Genomic DNA, 19055 nt, shown 5'->3' with positions numbered 1-19055 from the left:
AGCTGGGATTACAGGTGCACACCACCATGCCTGGCTAATTTTTTTGTATTTTTGGTAGAGACGGGGTTTCACCATGTCGGTCAGGCTGCTTGAACTCCTGACCTCGTGATCCACCCGCCTCGGGCTCCCAAAGTGTTGGGATTACAGGTGTGAGCCACCGCGCCTGGCCCATTATTTTTTTGTTTTTTGGTACTAAGTACCTCTCAGTTTGGAGTACCCACTTTTCATGTGCTCAGTAGCCACAAGTGGTCAGTAGCTACTGTATTGGACAGCACAGTTTATAAAGCATTAGAGCCAGCGAGATTTTTCCCTCCCTTTCAATCACATTCTCAGACTCCAGACTGAGTAATTGCATTCATGCTGGGGGTGGTGTCGCATACCTGTAGCCCCAACTACAGAAACAAAACAAAAGAAATCAACGCGTTAGATCAGTAGTTCTCAAAGTTTTTGTTCTCCAGATCTCTTTGTATGCTTAAAAAGGATTGAGGGATTTTGTTTCCATCTAACTGTACTCTGTTAGAAATTAAAATTGAGAATTTTTGTTTCCTTAAAATTGAGGTATATAGGCATATCTTGTGTTTTGTTTTTGAGACGGAGGCTCGCTCTGTGGCCCAGGCTGGAGTGCAGTGGCGTGATCTCGGCTCACTACAAGCTCCGCCTCCCGGGTTCAAGCGATTCTCCTGCCTCAGCCTCCCAAGTAGCTGGGACTACAGGCGCCCACCACTACGCCCAGCTAGTTTTTGTATTTTTAGTAGAGACAGGGTTTCACCATATTGGCCAGACTGGTCTTGAACTCCTGACCTTGTGATCCGCCCACCTCGGCCTCCCAAAGTGCTGAGATTACAAGTGTGAGCCACCGTGCCCCGCCCGGCATATCTTGTTTTATTGCACTTCACTTTATTGTGCTTCACAGATACTGCATTTTTACAAGTTCAAGTTTGTGGCAACCTGACTACAGCAAGTCTATTGGCACCATTTTCAACAGCATGTGCTCACTTCGTGTCTCTGTACCACATCCTGGTAATTCTTGCAATATTTCAAACATTTTTTTCTTTTCTTTTTTGCAATAGTGCCTCACTGTGTCACGCAGGCTGGAGTGCAGTGGCGCAATCTTGGCTCACTGCAACCTCCACCTCCCGGGGTTCAAGCGATTTTCGTGCCTCAGCCACCCAAATAGCTGGAATTACAGGCACGCGCCACCATGCCTGGCTAATTTTAGCATTTTTAGTAGAGATGGGGTTTCACTGTGTTGGCCAGGCTGGTTTCGAACTCCTGACCTCAGGAGATATGCTTGCCTTGGCCTCCCAAAATGCTGGGATTACAGGCGTGAGCCACCGCGCCTGGTCCCAAAGTTTTTCATTATTATTATACCTATTAAGGTGATCTGTGATCAGTGATCCTTAATGTTACTACTGTAAATGTTTTGGGGTGCTACAAACAGCATTCAGGTAAGACAGCCAACTTAATCAGTATTGTGTGTGTTCCAAGTGCTCCACTGACTGGCTGTTCCCCCCTCTCTCCCTCTTCTCAGGTCTCCCTAGTCTGTAAGACACAGCAATATTGAATTTCAGTCAGTTAATAACCCCACGCCTCTAAATGTTCGAGGGATAGGAAGAGTCGCACATCTCTCACTTTAAATCAAAAGCTAGAAATGATTAAGCTCAGTGAGGAAGGCGTGTCAAAAGTCAGCATAGGCTGAAAGCAAGGCTTCTTGCACCAAACATTTACCCAAGTTGTGAATTCAAAGGAAAATTTCCTGAAGGAAATTAAAAGTGCTACTCCAGTGAGCAGAATGTAAACTAAAAATCCTAAGCCCCCACAGCTGACTGAATGGGCCCCCTCTTGGCCAAGGGGACCTTCAAGAAACCTTAAACACTGAGTTCCCGGCCATGATGAGATGGGAAGTCAGACATGCCTCCTTATACCCTCTTCCTTAGAAGTTTAGACACAACAACTGACCAGCATTAACGTTAAAACAGTGATCATAAGACAGACAGAATGGACTCTTTGTGGCAATAAGATACCAAATTATAAACAGGATCTAAGGTCATGCCAAGCAAGGATTGAGTTACACACCCCTGCACTTAAAGAATAAACTGTTTTACATCAGGTTTTTCTTTTTCTTTCTTTTTTTGTTTTTTTTTGAGGCACTCTGTTGCCCAGGCTGGAGTGCAGTAGGGCGATCTCGGCTCACTACAACCTCCACCTCCCAGGTTCAAGCGATTCTCCTGCCTTAGCCTCCTGAGTAGCTGGGACTACAGGTACGTGCCACCACGCCTGGCTAATTTTTGTATTTTTAGTAGAGACGGGGTTTTGCCATGTTGGCCAGGCTGGTCTCAAACTCATGACCTCAGGCAAATCAAGATATGGAATCACCACTGCCCACAAGTGACCCCCTGGCCCTTTGTACTCACTCCCCTCCACCCCCCTTCAACCCCTGGCAACCACTGATGGAAACAGAAATATTTAAAACCCAACAATACTGAAGCAGGCCAGGCGCGATGGCTTACACCTATAATCCCAGCACTTTGGGTGACTGAGGGTGAGTGGACCCCTTGTTTGAGACGAGTCTGGGCAACATGGTGAAACCCTGTCTCTACAAAAATACAAAATTTAGCTGGGTGTGGTGGCACACACCTCTAGTCCCAGCTGCTTGGGAGGCTGAGGTGGGAGGATTGCTTGAGCCCAGGAGTTAGAGGTTGCAGTGAGCCATGATTGTGCCACTGTACTCCACCACACAGCCTGGCCAACAGAGCAAGATCATGTCTCGAAAAAAAAAAAAACAGCAGATATTCTATTAGATGTCAGACCCATGATCACATCACTCATTGTATAGCCTCTGGAAAACTCCGAGATACACTGGTGAGTGAATGGGAATGGGAAGGGCTTAGTATTATTACGAAAAATTCTGACCCAATGAACCTCCTAAAAGGGTCTTGAGCACCCTTAGGGAGCCTGCAGACTGCACTTTGAGAACCACCACTTTAGCCGGCTGGGTGAATACTAAAATTAGTCTAGCTAATTTTTTGCATTTTTTGTAGAGGCAGAGGGTTTCACCATGTTGCCCAGACTGGTCTCAAACTCCTGGGCTCAAGTGATCCACCCGCCTTTGGCCTCCGAAAGTGCCCTCTCTTTAAATGCCACACTTACCCAACACACTCTGAGTAAGCCCCTAGAGGAGAGGGCTGGCCCAGAGGATCCACCCTAGTTTGCAACACTTCGAATATGCAGAGCTTGCTTCCTTTTGTCCTCAGCGCTGGGTCTTAGTGTCTGGTTTGGAAAAACAAGATGCTTTCACATGAACATGTATAAAATATTTGTGTTTGTCCACAGGTAGAAAGAATAAACACAGAAAGATTCAAACACAAGATTTCTGTTTATTTTTTCCTTATGCGGTTGTTTTGGAGGCCAAAACAAAACAATAACAAATGTCTCAAAATCATTTAAATTCCACCTCACACAGCATGTCAGAACTGTCTGTTGTAGCTCTTGTTTTTTCCCATTGATCTGCTGACCATGGTCTCAATTATGCTGGCAGCATGTTCTTAGCACTGATTCACCCTTCTCCCCAGACAAGTTTGTGGGTTGACCCCAAGGCCAGAAGAGGATGAAGTGTAGGGTAAACATCGTCTCTTAGGTGAATAAATGTTGAATGAACATAAGAAGGGTTTCCTCGGTAAAAAAAAAAAAAAAAAAGCATCTACCTTTATTGTTCACACTGAACCCATTGGAGAAGTAAAAGGTGGTTTTACTAAGAATTATGCTGGGACAACAGGTGTTGAACTCAGACTGTTTCCAAATATATGGTCACCCTAGTCAATGAAATAACAAATCTTTGGTTCGAGGTCTGGATCAAAACTTCCAGCTGGCCGGGCACAATGGCTCAACCCCTGTAATCCCAAAACTTTGGGAGGCACAGGCGGGTGGATCACCTGAGGTCAGGAGTTCGAGACCAGCCTGGCCAACATGGTGAAACCCTGTCTCTACTAAAAACACAAAATAATAATAATAATAAAAATTAGCCAGGTGTGGTGGCATGTGCCTGTAGTCCCAGGTACTAGGGAGGCTGAGGCAGGGGAATCGCTTGAACCCGGGGGGTGGAGGTTCCAGTGAGCCCGAGATCACGCCACCGCACTCCAGCCTGGCGACAGAGTGAGACTCCGTCTAAAAAAAAAAAAAGACTGACTTCCCCCAAGCAAGAGGTAAGAATAAGAGGGAATTCTGCTTGCAGATTGCCTTTAAACTTGAATTGCAACACTAGCTTTTTCCCTGGGTCTCCAGCTTTCTGGCACACGCTATAGATTTTGGACTTGCTAGCTTCTACAATTGTGTGAGTCAATTCTTTAAGGCTCTCTCCTATATCTCTATCTATGTCTACATGTATAGCTATGTCTATTTCTACGTCTATGTCTGTATCTATATGATCTATATGTGTGCTTACACACACACACACACACACACACACACACACACACATTCTATTGATTCTGTTTCTCTGGAGAACCCTGACTGGTACAATGGGGTCACAGTTTCCTCACCTGAAACATAGTGATTGCAACCACCTGCCAAAACTTGTTATCAACAAGACCCCATGCTAGGTACCTACATGCACTGCCTTATTTCATCCTCCCAACAGCCCCTCCTAGTAGGTTCTATTAAAATCCCATTTCACAGAAGAGGAAGCTAAAACCCTGAGAAGTGAATTGACTCGGCCAAGGTCATACTGTGGGTTTGTGACCAGACAGTATGGCAGGCAGGTCTGTGTGGTTCTAAGGCCTGTGTCTTAAGCTGGACAATTCTGCCTCAGACCTGAGCCCATCAGGCTGGGACCATCACCCCACACCCCCACTGTGATCTGCACCCCACATTTCTGTTGATTTCAAGACACTGCCTGGGCATATGGAGCAATCCAGCCCTGATTTTAGCTGGGATCTCATTAACACCTGAAAGTGGGCTAAAGAGAGGATAGGAAATGGAACATAAGTAGCTCTTACCCCTTTGGAAAGATGTTTGGCCGGGTGCAGTGGCTCACGCCTGTAATCCCAGCACTTTGGGAGGCCGAGGCGGGTGGATCACCTGAGGTCAGGAGTTCAAGACCAGCCTGGCCAACATGGTGAAACCCCATCTCTACTAAAAATACAAAAATTAGCCAGGCATGGTGGTACATGCCTATAATCCCAGCTACTCGGGAGGCTGAGGCAGGAGAATCACTTAGAACCCGGGAGGCGGAGGTTGCAGTGAGCAGAGATCGCGCCACTGCACTCCAGCCTGGGCAACAAAAAAAAAAAAAAGATGTTTGACCTTACTTGGTAATGAAAAGAATGCAGATTAAAACTATAATTAGAAAACATTTTTCCCCATCAGATTAATAAAGCATGAAAAAGTGGGATAACATAATCATGATGGTATATGGGTAAATAGGAAATCTTGGGTATCTCTGTGAGAGGTATAGGTAGAGCAATTTGGATGATTAGACATCTTGTATTTTCATGGAGGGATGAGCTATGTGACCCAGGGACTCTTTAAAGTTGTGCACCTTTACATTATTTAACAAGGGCTTAACCTCTTAACCAAGCCTCATCTCTTTATCAGCTTCTGTGGCAAAGTCAAGAGGTACTTACCTGCTCCCAGCACAGCGCCAGGGACCTGGGAGTGACTCCAGATGGAAGTGCCATCCCATCAACATGGCTAGCAGACTAGGGACTTTCCATCAATGTTTTATCCCCCCACTTTTTTTTCTTTAAATCATGTGAAATTTGATCATACGAATTTGGTCATTGTCATACCCAACTGAAACAGAGTCAAGAGGCCAGGGAGAAAAAGTACTCAGGGCACACAGCATTGCTCCAAGGCTATATTAATAATTCTCTGCAAGCCTAGCTGCTCAAACTGCCTGCTGTAACCTGAAACCAGTGTTACTAAAACAACCTGCTGTGACCCTAAGACTAATTTTACCCATCCCTGTCACTTACCAGTCAGAACTTGCCGACTCCTCCAAACTTTACCAGTGCCAATGAACTTTCTTTCAAAATAATACATAACATTTCTCCATTTTATAAAACCTCCAAACTTTGCTTGTTCTTTATACATACCGAAGACTACCCGGTCTATGTGTATGCCTTGAAGTATAATTCTTCCTTCTCAAATAACATGTTTTAAGTTTAGAGGTTCGCCTCTATATTTTATTTGACTCTGACACTCCAACTTAAGTTTCAAAGAAAAAAAGACAAATCTGTTATTTGAATTTAAGCCCATGGGCTTCTTTTTAAAAAATTAAGTGCCATTTTCATAACTGGTAGAATACTGTCTTGATAAGAATAGGATTTAGAACACAGTTGATTGGGGAACTGCTTGTACATAGCACATGCTTTTTATTTTCAGTATTTCAAGCTAAGGGGCAGCTTGTCAGTCTCTTTTCCAGTCTCCGTTAAAATATTCACTTTTGTTTTAAGAATCTGAGGGGGGAAATCATGATGCATTGCTCTGGTGTGAAATAAAACCCATCTGGCTTTTGGCATGCCCCCATTTCCTAGACAGATGGATAATGTGGTGGGCTGGAGGCAACTGCCTTTAAAGGGTGCAATTTAGTAGGGGTTTTTAGAAGTATATTCACAGGGTTGTGCAACTATCACATCTACTTTTAGGACATTTTTGTCCCCTCTAAAAGAGTCCTCATATGTATTAGCAGTCAATCTCCATTCCCCCTCCACAACCCCATTCCTAAGCAACCACTGATCTACTCTCTGTCTCTATGGATTTGCCTATTCTGGATGTTGCATGTAAATGAAATCACACAATATCTACAACACGTGGCCTTCGATGTCTGGATTGTTTCACGTAACACAATGTTCTTAAGGTTCTTCCATGTTACACCATGAATCAGTACTGCATTTCTTTGTTATTGACAAATAAATTCCATTGTATGGGTATACCACATTTTGTTTATCCATTCATACCACTTGATAAACATTTGACTTGTTTCCAGTTTTTGGCTGTTATGAATAATAATGCTATGAACATTTAAATACAAGTTTTGCGTGGAGCATTTATTTTGTTTTTTAAGACAGTATCTCATTCTATCTCCCAGGCTGGAGTGCAGTGGCATGATCTTGGCTCACTGCAACCTCTGCCTCCTGGGCTCAAGCAACCCTCCTGCCGCAGCCTCCCAAGTAGCTGGGATTACAGACACAAGCCACAATGCCCAGGTAATTTTTTTTTTTGTTTTGTAGAGACGGGTTTCACCATGTTGCCCAGGCTGGTTTTGAACTCCTGAGCTCAAGCGATTCACCTGCCTCGGCCTCCCAAAGTGCTAGGATTACAGGCATGAGCCACCGCACCTGGCCTCCATGGAGCATATTTTTATTTCTCTTGGGTATTCACCCAGCAGTGGTATTGCTGGATCAGGTGATAACTCTATTTGAAACTTTTGAGGAGTTGCCAAATTGTTTTTCATAGTGGCTACACCAGTTTACCTTCCCACTAACAGTGTACAATTGTTCCAATTTATCCACATCCTTGCCAACATGAGTTATTGTCTTTCTTTTTTATTCTAACCATCCTAGTGGGTATGAAATGGTATCTCATGGTTTTGATTTGCATTTTCTGAGTGACTAGTGATATTGAGCATCTTTTCATGTGCTTATTGGTCATATTTATATCTTCTTTGGAGAAATGTCTGTTCAGATACTTTGCCCATTTTTAAATTAGGTTATTTGTCTTTTTATTATTGAGTTGCAAGAGTTTTTTCTATATTTTGGATGCAAATCTCTTATCAGCTATATGATTTGCAAATCTTTTCTCCCATTCTGTGGGTTGTCGTTTCACGTTTTTGATGGTATCATATGCAGCATAAAAGTTTTTGGCTTTGATATAGTCCAATGTATCTATTATTTTTTCTTTCATTACTTGTGCTTTTGATGTCATGTCTAAGAAATCATTGCCTAGCTCAAGGTCATGAAGATCTAGTCCTGTGCTTTCTTTTAAGAGTTTTGTGGTTTCAACTCTTAGATTTAAAAGTAATTTTTCTATCCTTCAGGCTACTAAAAACACATTTCTATGCCAGATTTGCCTATGGTCATGGAGTGACCAGCTGTCAAAGCTTGCTTGGGACTGAGGGGTTTCCTAGGACATAGGACTTTCGATGCTAAAATGGGAAATTCTAGGCAAACCAGGATGGCTTGGCCACTCCACTTACAGACGTCTAACTTGCCACTTCTGCTTTCCATGTCTGGATCCCTCCTCACCTGGAAGGGAGATTCATTTGTTTTGATTGGTTTAACAAGCATTTTTTAAATGCCCACAACGCAAAGCTCTGGGGATGAGTATGGTGAAAGATAGGATGGTGAATTGGAAGCGGATTTTTTGTTTAAGGTTATCCTCACAGCTTAAACCTCTTTTTTCTTTCCAGAATAGTTCTGATTTGCTTTCTGACTTTTCAGGTCAAATCTTTTTTTTTTTTTTTTTGAAATGGAGTCTCATTCTGTCGCCCAGGCTGGAGTGCAGTGGCATGATCTCAGCTCACTGCATCTTCCTCCTCCCAGGTTCAAGCAATTCTCCTGCCTCGGCCTCCAGAGTAGCTGGGATTATAGGCATGCACCACCACGCCCGGCTAATTTTTTTGTACTTTTAGTAGAGATGCGGTTTCACCATGTTGGCCAGGCTGGTCTCAAACTTCTGACCTCGTGATCTGCCCGCCTCAGCCTCCCAAAGTGCTGGGATTACAGGTGTGAGCCATCTCACCTGGCCTCAGGTCAGTTATTTTTGCTTCTGACAGTTCATGGAGCCGAGTGAAAGTGGGCTAAAAAATGGGTGGAATAATGATCACGTAGCAAGTATTTGAGGGAAGACACTAAATATAGAATGCCTCTATTTCCCTGTGTTTTGGGTAAAATTTATAATAAAAGAGAAAACATTCTATAAAATAAGGAGGAAGTCATTTTATAATTTGAGTCCTTACAAAAATCATATTACAGGGTGTCATGCCAATTCTTTATTCTGGGGAAGACCTATTAGCTGAAATGATAATCTGCTAAGTTTTAGAAAAGGTCATCTAATGGAATTTTTTTTTTGGTTTTAAGGTGGGGGACAATAAAATGGTGCATTGATTTAATTATTATTCCTGGGTATATGACCTCACAATCACAAGGGGTGAAAGTTATTGTAAGCCAAGTCTTTTAAAGATAACTTTTTTAAAAAGCAATACATAAGTAGTTAAATTGTGGGAACAACAAATACAAATACACACAAGTGACAAAAGTGACTGTTTTGTTATCAGGAATGGTGCTCATGAGTTAGCCTAATATTTTTAATGGCAGTTTAAAAAATTGTGGCAAAATTATACATAAATGAACTACTCTTTTGATTTACAATAGACTATTTGTTTATTGTAGTAAAAAACACATAATATCAAAATTTACCATTTCAATCATGTTTCAGTGTGGAGTACCACGTGTTAACTACATGCACGTTGTTGTACAACAGCTCTCTAGGACTTTGAACAACCATTCCCACTTCCCCCTGCCCTCAACGAGTGGTAGGTAACCACATTCTCTCTCTCTTTTCTTCCTCTTCTTCTTCCTTTTCCTCTTCCTCTTCTTCCTCTTCCCCTTCCGCTTCCTCTTCCCCTTTTCCTTCTCCTTCTCCTTCCTCTTCTTCCCCTTCCCCTTCCCCTTCCTCTTCCCTTTTTTTTTTTTTTTTGACAGAGTCTCACTCTGCCACACAGTTTGGAGGGCAGTGGCACAATCATGGCTCACTGTAGCTTTGACTGTCTAGGCTCAAGTGATCCTCCTACCTCAGTCTCCCAAGTAGCTGGGACTACAGATGCACACCATGACACTTGACTGATTTAAAAAAAAATGTAGCGATGAGGTCTTGCTCTGTTGCCAGAGCTGGTCTCGAACTCCTGAGCTCAAGCAGTCCTCCTGCCTTGGCCTCCCGAAGTGCTAGGATTACAAGCCTGAGTAATCACACTTCGTCTCTGCCTTCTGTTTCTATGAGTTTGACTACTTTTGAGACCTCATATAAGGGGAATCATGCAATTTTTTTTTGTTGTTACTGGCTTATCTCACTAAGCAAATGTTTTCAAGCCTCATCCGTATTGTAGCGTCTATTGGAATGTCATTCATTTGTATGGCTGAATGATATTCCGTTGCGTGGATAGACCACATTTTGTTTATCCATTCATCTGTTGATGGACACATGGGTTGCTTCCACTGTTTGGCTATTGTGAATAATGCTGCTATGAACATTTGTTGTTCATACAAACAAACAGGACTTTGTTTGAGTCCCTGTTTTTAATTCTTTTTGTATATACCTAGGAGTGGAATCGCCAGATCATAGAGTAATTCTATGTTTAACTTTTAAAGAAACTGTCAGTGGCAAATTTTAAAAGTGCTGTATCTCATACAGCTGAATTGGAAGTGAAGATGATGTGCTCTGGAAAAAAACTGAGTTAAGTGAGTAAAAAAGTGGATCCAGCCTGACAAAGACAATGCCATTGAGGACACATGTGTAGAGTTTGAATGAAACTATTCCACAAATATGATGGACCAAAGTAGCATTTGTAAATGGGCTGTTGTTTTATGTAATGTGCCATTTTAAATGTGTGTAGTCACATTAATAAATTAAAATTTTAAATAGACATTGAACATGTTTATGTAGTTCTATAAAATATACTATATTAAGATGGCTCAAAAGTATGTTTTTTTTTTTACTTTTTTAAATTAAACTTTTTATTTTGGATTTACAGGAGAGTTGTAAAGACAGAACAGAAGGTTCCGGCATACCCTTTGCTCAGCGTCCCCTGATTTTAAAAATACTGTATATATTTAAGATGTACAACTTGATGATTTGATATATGTGTACATTGTAAAAGAATCACAATCGGCCGGGCACAGTGGCTCACGCCTGTAATCCCAGCACTTAGGGAGGCCGAGGCAGGTGGATCACGAGGTAAGAAGTTCAAGACCAGCCTGGCCAAGATGGTGAAACCCTCCCTCTACTAAAAATACAAAAATTGGCCGGGTGTGATTGCAGGTGTCTGTAATCCCAGCTAGTCAGGAGACTGAGGCAGAGAATTGCTTGAACCTGGGAGGCAGAGGTTGCAGTGAGCCAAGATAGCGCCACTGCACTCCAGCCTGGCGACAGAGTGAGACTCCGTCTCAAAAAACAAACAAACAAACAAACAAACAAGCAGCCTACCTTTTTGTGTGTGTGTCTGGTGAAAACACTTAGAATCCACCCTTTTAAGAAATTTCAAGTATCGTTACCTATAGTCACCATGCTGTACATTAGATCTCCAGAATTTATTCATCTTGTATAAATGAAATAAACTTTGTACACCTTGATCAAACATCTCCCTATATCCCCTTTCTTTCAAAAACTTGTTTTTAGATCTTGTATTAAGATCTTGCTTATAGTGGGAGTTTGACATATATTTGTTTCATACAATCATTTGCCATGCACATGAATATCTATCATCTTGTTTAATCCACACAATAGACCTGCAGGTTGGTATCTGTCTCTGTTTTACAGATGATGCAACTGAGACTCAAAGAGGGAAAATAATCTGTCCACTGTCACACAGGTAGTAAGTCACAGAGCTGAGTGTGTCTGACTCCAAAGCTGGTGCCCAGTACACAATGACTGACAGCTGGGCAGGGTGACAGCATTTTTGTAGGTGTTGGAAAGGTATAAAGTAGGTTCCCTGCCTTAATCTTACAGTGTAACTTGCAGGAAGAAGGTGAACATGTATTCAGGGGCAGAAAATGTAGTTCAACATGTATTTCAATAATGATTACTGGAAATAAACTATTTGCTTGGTTAAGAATGTAGAGTGTTGTACAGATGGGAGAGGAGGGATTATGGGAGGGCTGGAGAACTCGGGGAACTTTCTCAGAGGCCTTAACAGATAGGATACCATTAATATCAATCAAAGCTTGCCCCTTTCACTCTACCTTCTAGGAACCAGCCCTACCCACAGCCCTGCCTCTTCAGCAGCTGCGTTCTCTGTTATGGACTGCCATATGCCCCGGCTGACAGAGCAGGAGCACCGTCATCTTGGACAAACACTGCCACTTTGTTCCAGCTCCCTTTCTAACCTCATGTATTTCAACGAAATCACTTCTTTTCTAACAGTAAGTAGCCAGAAAGAGCAGACAGTAAAACACAGATAAAATAGCTCGGGCACAGAGGGAGGGGGGAAAGTCTCTTGGGTAACCACCAAACTTCACACTCATACAATGGGCCCCAGTAAAACAGTGGGCCCTAATAAGTACATTCCTCTCCCTTTAGGTGCACTAAGATATGATTTGGGAGGCTTAGCAGGGTGGATCACCAGAGGTCAGGAGTTTGAGACCAGCCTGGTCAACATGGTGAAACCCCTCTCTACTAAAATTACAAAAATTAGCCAGGGGTGTTGGCACATGCCTGTAATCTCAGCTACTCAGGAGGCTGATGCAGGATAATTGCCTGAACCTGGTAGGCGGAGGTTGCAGTGAGCTGAGATCACACCACTGCACTCCAGTCTGGGCGACAAGAGGGAAACTACATCTCAAAAAAAAAAAAAAAAAAAAAGGGTGTGGCATCTCCGCTCTCTCTCTCTTGCTCCCCTTCACCTTCCATCATGACTCTAAGCTTCCTGAGGCCCTCACCAGAAGCAGATGCCAGCGCCATGCTTCCTGTACAGCCTGCAGACTGTGAGTCAATTAAATCTCTCTTCTTTATAAATTACCCAGTGTCAGGTATTCTTTTACAGCAATGCAAAAATGGCCTAATAGAATATTCCTGCAACTCAACAGCAAAAATCTCCGAACAATTCAATTAAAAAATGAGTGAGGGATTTGCATAGACATTTCCTCAAGGAAGATATGCCAGTGGCCAATAAGCACATGAAAAGATGCTCAACATTGTTAGTTATTAGGGAAATGCAAATCAGATCACTTCACACCCACTAGGATGGCTATTATCAACAAGTGTTGAGGAGAATGTGGAGAAATTGGAATCCTTGTGCATTGCTGGTGGGAATGTAAAATGGTACAGCTGCTGTAGAAAACAGCTTGGCAGTTCTTCAGGAACTTAAACGTAGTTACCATATGACTCAGCAACTCTTCTCCTATTTATATACTCAAAAGAATTGAAAACAGGGACTCAAAGGGATACACTGTAGCAGTGTATACAATGTTTATAGCAGCATTCCTCACAATAGCCAAAAAGGTGGAAACAGCCCACGTGTCCATCAACAGATGAATGGATTAAAAATGTGCCATATACTTACAAAGAAATATTATTCAGTCATATAAAAGATGAGGTTCTGATAGATGCTACAACACGGATGAACCTTGAAAACATTATGTTAAGTGAAATAAGCCACATAAAAAGGACAAATATTGTATGATTCCACTCTTATCAGGTAACTAGAGTAGGCAAATTCATAGAAATAGGAAGTAGAATAGGCCTGGCACTGTGACACGCACCTGTAATCCCAGCACTTTGGGAGGCTGAAGCAGGAGGATTGCTTGAAGCCAGGAGTTTGAGACCAGCCTGGGTTACATAGCAAGACTCTGTCTCTACAGAAAAATAAATAAATAAATAAAACTTAGCTGGGCATGGTGGCATGCACCTGTAGTTCCAGCTACTCAGGCGGCTGAGGCTGGAGGATTGCCCAGAAGGTTGAGGCTTCAGTGAGCCATGACTGCACCACTGCACGTCAGCCTGGACAGCAGAGTGAGACCCTGTCTCTAAAAAATCAAAATAAAAAAGAAAGTAGAATAGAGGTTACCAGAGGCTGGGAGGAGGGAGGAATAGGGAGTTATTACTCAATGGGAAGAGTTTCTCTTTGGGATGATCAAAAAAGATCTGGAAGTCAATAGCATGATGGTTATAGAACATTTTGAATATACTCGAAGCCACTAAATTGTATACTTCAAACTTTATGATACATAGTTAAGGACTGAATGTTTGTGTCCACCCCAAATGTATATGTTGAAGCTGTAACTCCATAATGTGTATTTGGAAATGGGGCCTTTGGGAAGTAATCAGGGTTACAGAACGTCATGCAGGTGGGGCTGACATGATGAGATAGTGCCCTTATAAGAAAATATGCCAGAGAGCTTGCTTTCTTTTTATACTTATGTGCTGAGGAAAGAGCATGTGAGCACACAGAGAGAAGGTGGCCATCTGCAAGCCGGGAAGAGAGCCCTCACCAGAACCTAACTATACTGGCACTTTGATCTTGAACTTGTCAGCCTCCAGAACTGTTAGAAATGGATTTCTGGGCTGGGTCCAGTGGCTCACACCTGTAATCTCAACACTTTGGGAGGCCGAGGTGGGTGGATGGCTTGAACACAGGAGTTTGAGACCAGCCTGGGCAACATAGTGAGACTCCTTCCCCAGAAAAAATACAAAAATTAGGTGGTCATGGTGGTGCACACCTGTGGTCTACTACAGGAGGCTACTCTGGAGGCTGAAGTGAAAAGATCACTTGAGCTTGGGAGGTTGAGGCTGCAGTAAGCCATGATCATGTCACTGCATTCCAGTCTGAGTGACAGAGACCCTGTCTCAAAAAAAAAAAAAATTCTGTTGTGTAAGCCACCAAGACTATCATATTTTGTTATGGCAACTGAGCTGGCTAAGACATATGTATTTACCACAATAAAAATTATTTTTAGGCCAGGTCTGGTGGCTCACAACTGTATCCCAGCACTTTGGGAGGCCAAGGAGGGTGGATCACTTGGGCCCAGGAGTTCGAGACCAGCCTGGGCAACATAGTGAAGCACTGTGTCTACCAAAAATACAAAAATTAGCCGGGCGTGATGGCATGCACCTGCAGTCCCAGCTACTCAGGAAGCTGAGGTGGGAGGATGGTTTGAGCCTGGGAAGTGGAGGTAGTAGTTAGCTGAGATTGCATCATTGCACTCCAGCCTGGGCAACAGAGCCAGACCCTGTTTCAAAAAATTTATTTTAATTAAAAAATTATTTAAAAGAATCATGGTAGTAAGATGCACATGGTTTAAAAATAAAATAGTACCAGAAGTTTACAACTAAAAGAAACCTTCAGGCCAGGGTCAGTGGCTCACACCTGTAATGTCAGCACCTTTGGCCAAGGTGGGAGGATCACTTGAGCCCAGGAGTTTGAAATCAGCCTGGGCAATGAAGCAAAACTCCATCTCTACAAAAAATTCAAAAATTAGCCAGGTGTGGTGGTGCACACTTGTAGTCCTAGCTGCTTGGGAGGCTGAGGTGGGAGAATCGCTTGAGCTGGGCTGAAGCAGGAGGATTACTGTCCAGGCTGCAGTGAGCTGTGATCACACCACTGCACTCCAGCCTGGGCGACAGAGCAAGACCCTGTCAAAAAAAAAAAAAAGTGGCAGTTCCACTTCCACCCACTCTCAGTCTTTTAGCTGCTTCTTTTAGTATCTACAGGCAAATTTCTATATGAGATACTCATATGGCTAGTTTTTGTTATCTCAGTTTTGGACATGTTCTGTTGATTTCCATAAACTTGAGGAGGATTTAGTTTTTCCCAATGCCATCTATTTTTCTTATCCTTCATAGGCCAGCTAACATTTTAAGGTAGTAGAAAAGATATTGATTTGGGGGCAGGGGGTGAAGAGAGCAACATAATGATAAGCACTGTATTAGTCAGAGCTCTACAGATAGACAAAACCAATAAGATAAATAATATCTTCATATAATATATTACATAGATATAAATATAAGGTATCTCTCATATAATACATGAGAGGGGATCTATTGGGGAATTGGCTGACATAATTAGGGAGGCTGAGAATTTCCATAACAGACCATTTGCAAGCTAGAGACCCTGGGATGCTGGGCCAAATTCAAGGGCCCAAAAACCCAAGGGGGCCACATGTGTAAGTCTTGGTTTCTGAAGACTAGAGAGCCTGCAGTTCTGATGTCCAAGGGCAGGAGAAGAAACAGCTCCTGGAGAAAGAGATCAACGCACCTTTCCTCTGTTTCTGTTCTGTCTGGGCCTCTAGCTGATTTAATGGTGCTCATTCACACATGGAGGGCAGATCTTCCTGAACTTTGTCCACTCAGACTCACACAGCAATCCCCTCTTGAAACACCCTTACAGACACACTAAAAAATGCTACTTTAGGCTGGCGTGGTGGCTCACGCCTGTAATCCCAGCACTTTGGGGGGCCGAGGCGGGCGGATCATGAGATCAGGAGATCGAGACCATCCTGGCTAACATGGTGAAACCCCATCTCCATTAAAAATACAAAAAATTAGCCCGGGGTGGTGGTGGGCGCCTGTAGTCCCAGCTACTCGGGAGGCTGAGGCAGGAGAACGGCGTGAACCTGGGAAGCAGAGCTTGCAGTGAGCTGAGATCGCGCCACTGCACTCCAGCCTGGGCGACAGAGCAAGACTCCGTCTCGGGAAAAAAATAATGCTGCTTTACCAGTTCTCTAGGTATTCCTTAATCCCACCAAGTTGATACTTAAAATTAATCATTGTGGCCAGGCACGGTGGCTGAAGCCTGCAATCCCAGCACTTTGGGAGGCTGAGGCAGGTGGACTGCTCGAGCTCATGAGTTTGAGGCCAGCCTGGGCAACATGATGATACCCCCTCTGTATAAAAAATACAAACATTAGCCTGGCATGGTGGCGCACACCTGTAATCCCAGCTATTTGGGAGGCTGAGTTGGGAGGATGGCTTGAGCCTGAAAGGTGGAGGTGGCAATGAGCTGAGATCACACCACCACACTCCAGCCTGGATGATAGAGCCAGATCTTGTCTCAAAAAATAAAATTAAAATAAATTAATTTAACCATTGCAACAGCTAACACTTATTATGTGCTATCCAAGCGTGTGGTCCTTCACCTCCATTTTATCTTTGATTCTGACCACCACCCTATGAAGTAGTTATGGTTATTGATCCCCGTATTTCTGATGAGGAAATGCAAGCACAGAAAGTTAGACAACCTGCTCAAGGTTACCCACCCAGGAAGAGGTGGAGCTGGGAAGAGAGTCCCCAGGACTGAGCCTGCTCTAACCACTCTCCAGTTCCAGGCTGCAAACTCCCGTTTTCCTTCGAGGGTACTTGACTTGGTCTCTGTTGAACATCAAAAAATACTGATTGCCAGGTGCGGTGGTGATCACGCCTGTAATCCCAGCACTTTGGGAGGCCGAGGCGGGTGGATCACAGGGTCAGGAGTTCAAGACCAGCCTAACCAAGATGGTGAAACCCCGTCTCTACTAAAAATACAAAAAAATTAGCCAGGCATGGTGGCAGGCACCTGTAATCCCAGTTACTTGGGAGGCTGAGGCAGAGAATTGCTTGAATCCGGGAGGTGGAGGTAGCAGTGAGCCGAGATCGCGCCATTGCACTCCAGCCTGGGTAACAGAGAGAGACTCTGTCTCAAAAAAAAAAAAAAAAAAAAAAATCCTGATTAAGGCACATGAGTAGAAGCTGAAATGGGATGATAAGGTGGCTATTTATTTATTTATTTATTTTTTGAGACAGAGTCTTGCTCTGTCACCCAGGCTGGAGTGCAGTGGAGCGATCTCAGCTCATTGCAACCTCTGCTTCCTGGCTTCAAGCGATTTTCCTGCCTCAGCCTCTTGAGTAGCTGGGACTACAGGTCTGTGCCACCACACCTGGCTAAGTTTTTTTATTTTTAAGTGGAGACGAGGTTTTGCCATGTTGGCCAGGCTGGTCTGGAACTCCTGACCTCAAGTGATCTATCCGCCTCGGCCTCCCAGAGTGCTGGGATTACATGCGTGAGCCATGGCGCCCGACCCCTAAGGGGGCTATTTAGAAGGAGCGTAATGAATATTCATAGAGCCCTAGAGAGCCCCACCTGACACCAGGATTGAGGGAAAAGGGGTAATTAAAGCAAAAACCTTCAGAGACATTTGAATCCATCATTGAAAAGGTACCAGATTGTCCAGCTCCCTCTCCCAGCTATGCAACAATGGGGATACTGACAAGTGTTTGGGTTGGATGTCTTTAGATAAGTGTCCACCCTCTTAGCCAATCAGCTGTGGCCAGGAATCATGTGATACCAAATGTAGTGCACAGCAGGGATGGGGGAGAGATTCCTTTAGAAATTAGTGTGGGTGGGACAAATCGTGATTGACTCCAGTATGAGGTGAGAAGGAGCCATGAATAAGTTCAAACTATCATTGTGACAGACACATAGTTGTTGCTCCATTAATATTTACTAGATAAATAATACATTGGAGCTTGAGTACCACTGTATAATTGGTTTTCCCAACATTAGATTTGTTTAAAGTTATCCAATGTTTTGATAATTCCAATTTCTCCTACTATACCCGCAATGGATGGTTTCTTTTGAGACACTCAGAGAAAGCCTAGCACTTAAAGGCGCAGGTTGTGGAGACAGACTGCCGGGGTTTTAAGTCCAGATCAACTCTTTCCTGTCCGCATGTCCTTGTGCAAGCAAATCAACCCTTCTCTGAGCCTTGTTTCCTCATCTTACAAAATAAGGATAAAAATCACACCTGCTCATAGGATTGTTGCAAAGATCAAGGGGACCATGGTGAATTACATATCCGGGTGCCCGGCACACATTCAATTTTGGGTTTTCAAGTCCTTCTATGGATTTGATGTGAGATTGTTTTCAGTTCTCAGATTGGTTTTCTTGTTCCCTCTTCCAACTTCCCCCACCCTTTGTCAACAATTAAGGAAAAAAAAGAAAAGAAATGTTTCCTTCTTCCTTTAGTTCCTTGTAAGTGTCCATTCAATCGTCATTCTCATTGCTTTTGCCAGCTGCCATCATGGATCATCTTAGTAGTTTTCTGTTGTATAATTTTTCAGCTTTTATTTTCATTTGTTCACACTTGATCAGGGATTTTCACTTCATGGTGCTGGGGAGCTTTTAAAAAATATCCTGAGGCCAGGCGCAATGGCTCACATCTATAATCCCAGCATTTTGGGAGGCTGAGATGGGAGGATTGCTTGAGCCCAAGAGTTCTAGATCAGCCTGGGCAACAAAGCAAGACCCCATCTCTACAATAAATAAATTAGCTGGGTATGCTGGTATGAGCCTGTGATCCCAGCTACTAGGA

The sequence above is a fragment of the Nomascus leucogenys genome, chromosome 10 (genome assembly GCF_006542625.1).
Source record: "Nomascus leucogenys isolate Asia chromosome 10, Asia_NLE_v1, whole genome shotgun sequence".
Lineage (NCBI taxonomy): Eukaryota > Metazoa > Chordata > Mammalia > Primates > Hylobatidae > Nomascus > Nomascus leucogenys.
The sequence above is the reverse complement of the archived record's forward strand: the minus strand, read 5'-3'. Positions refer to the sequence as shown.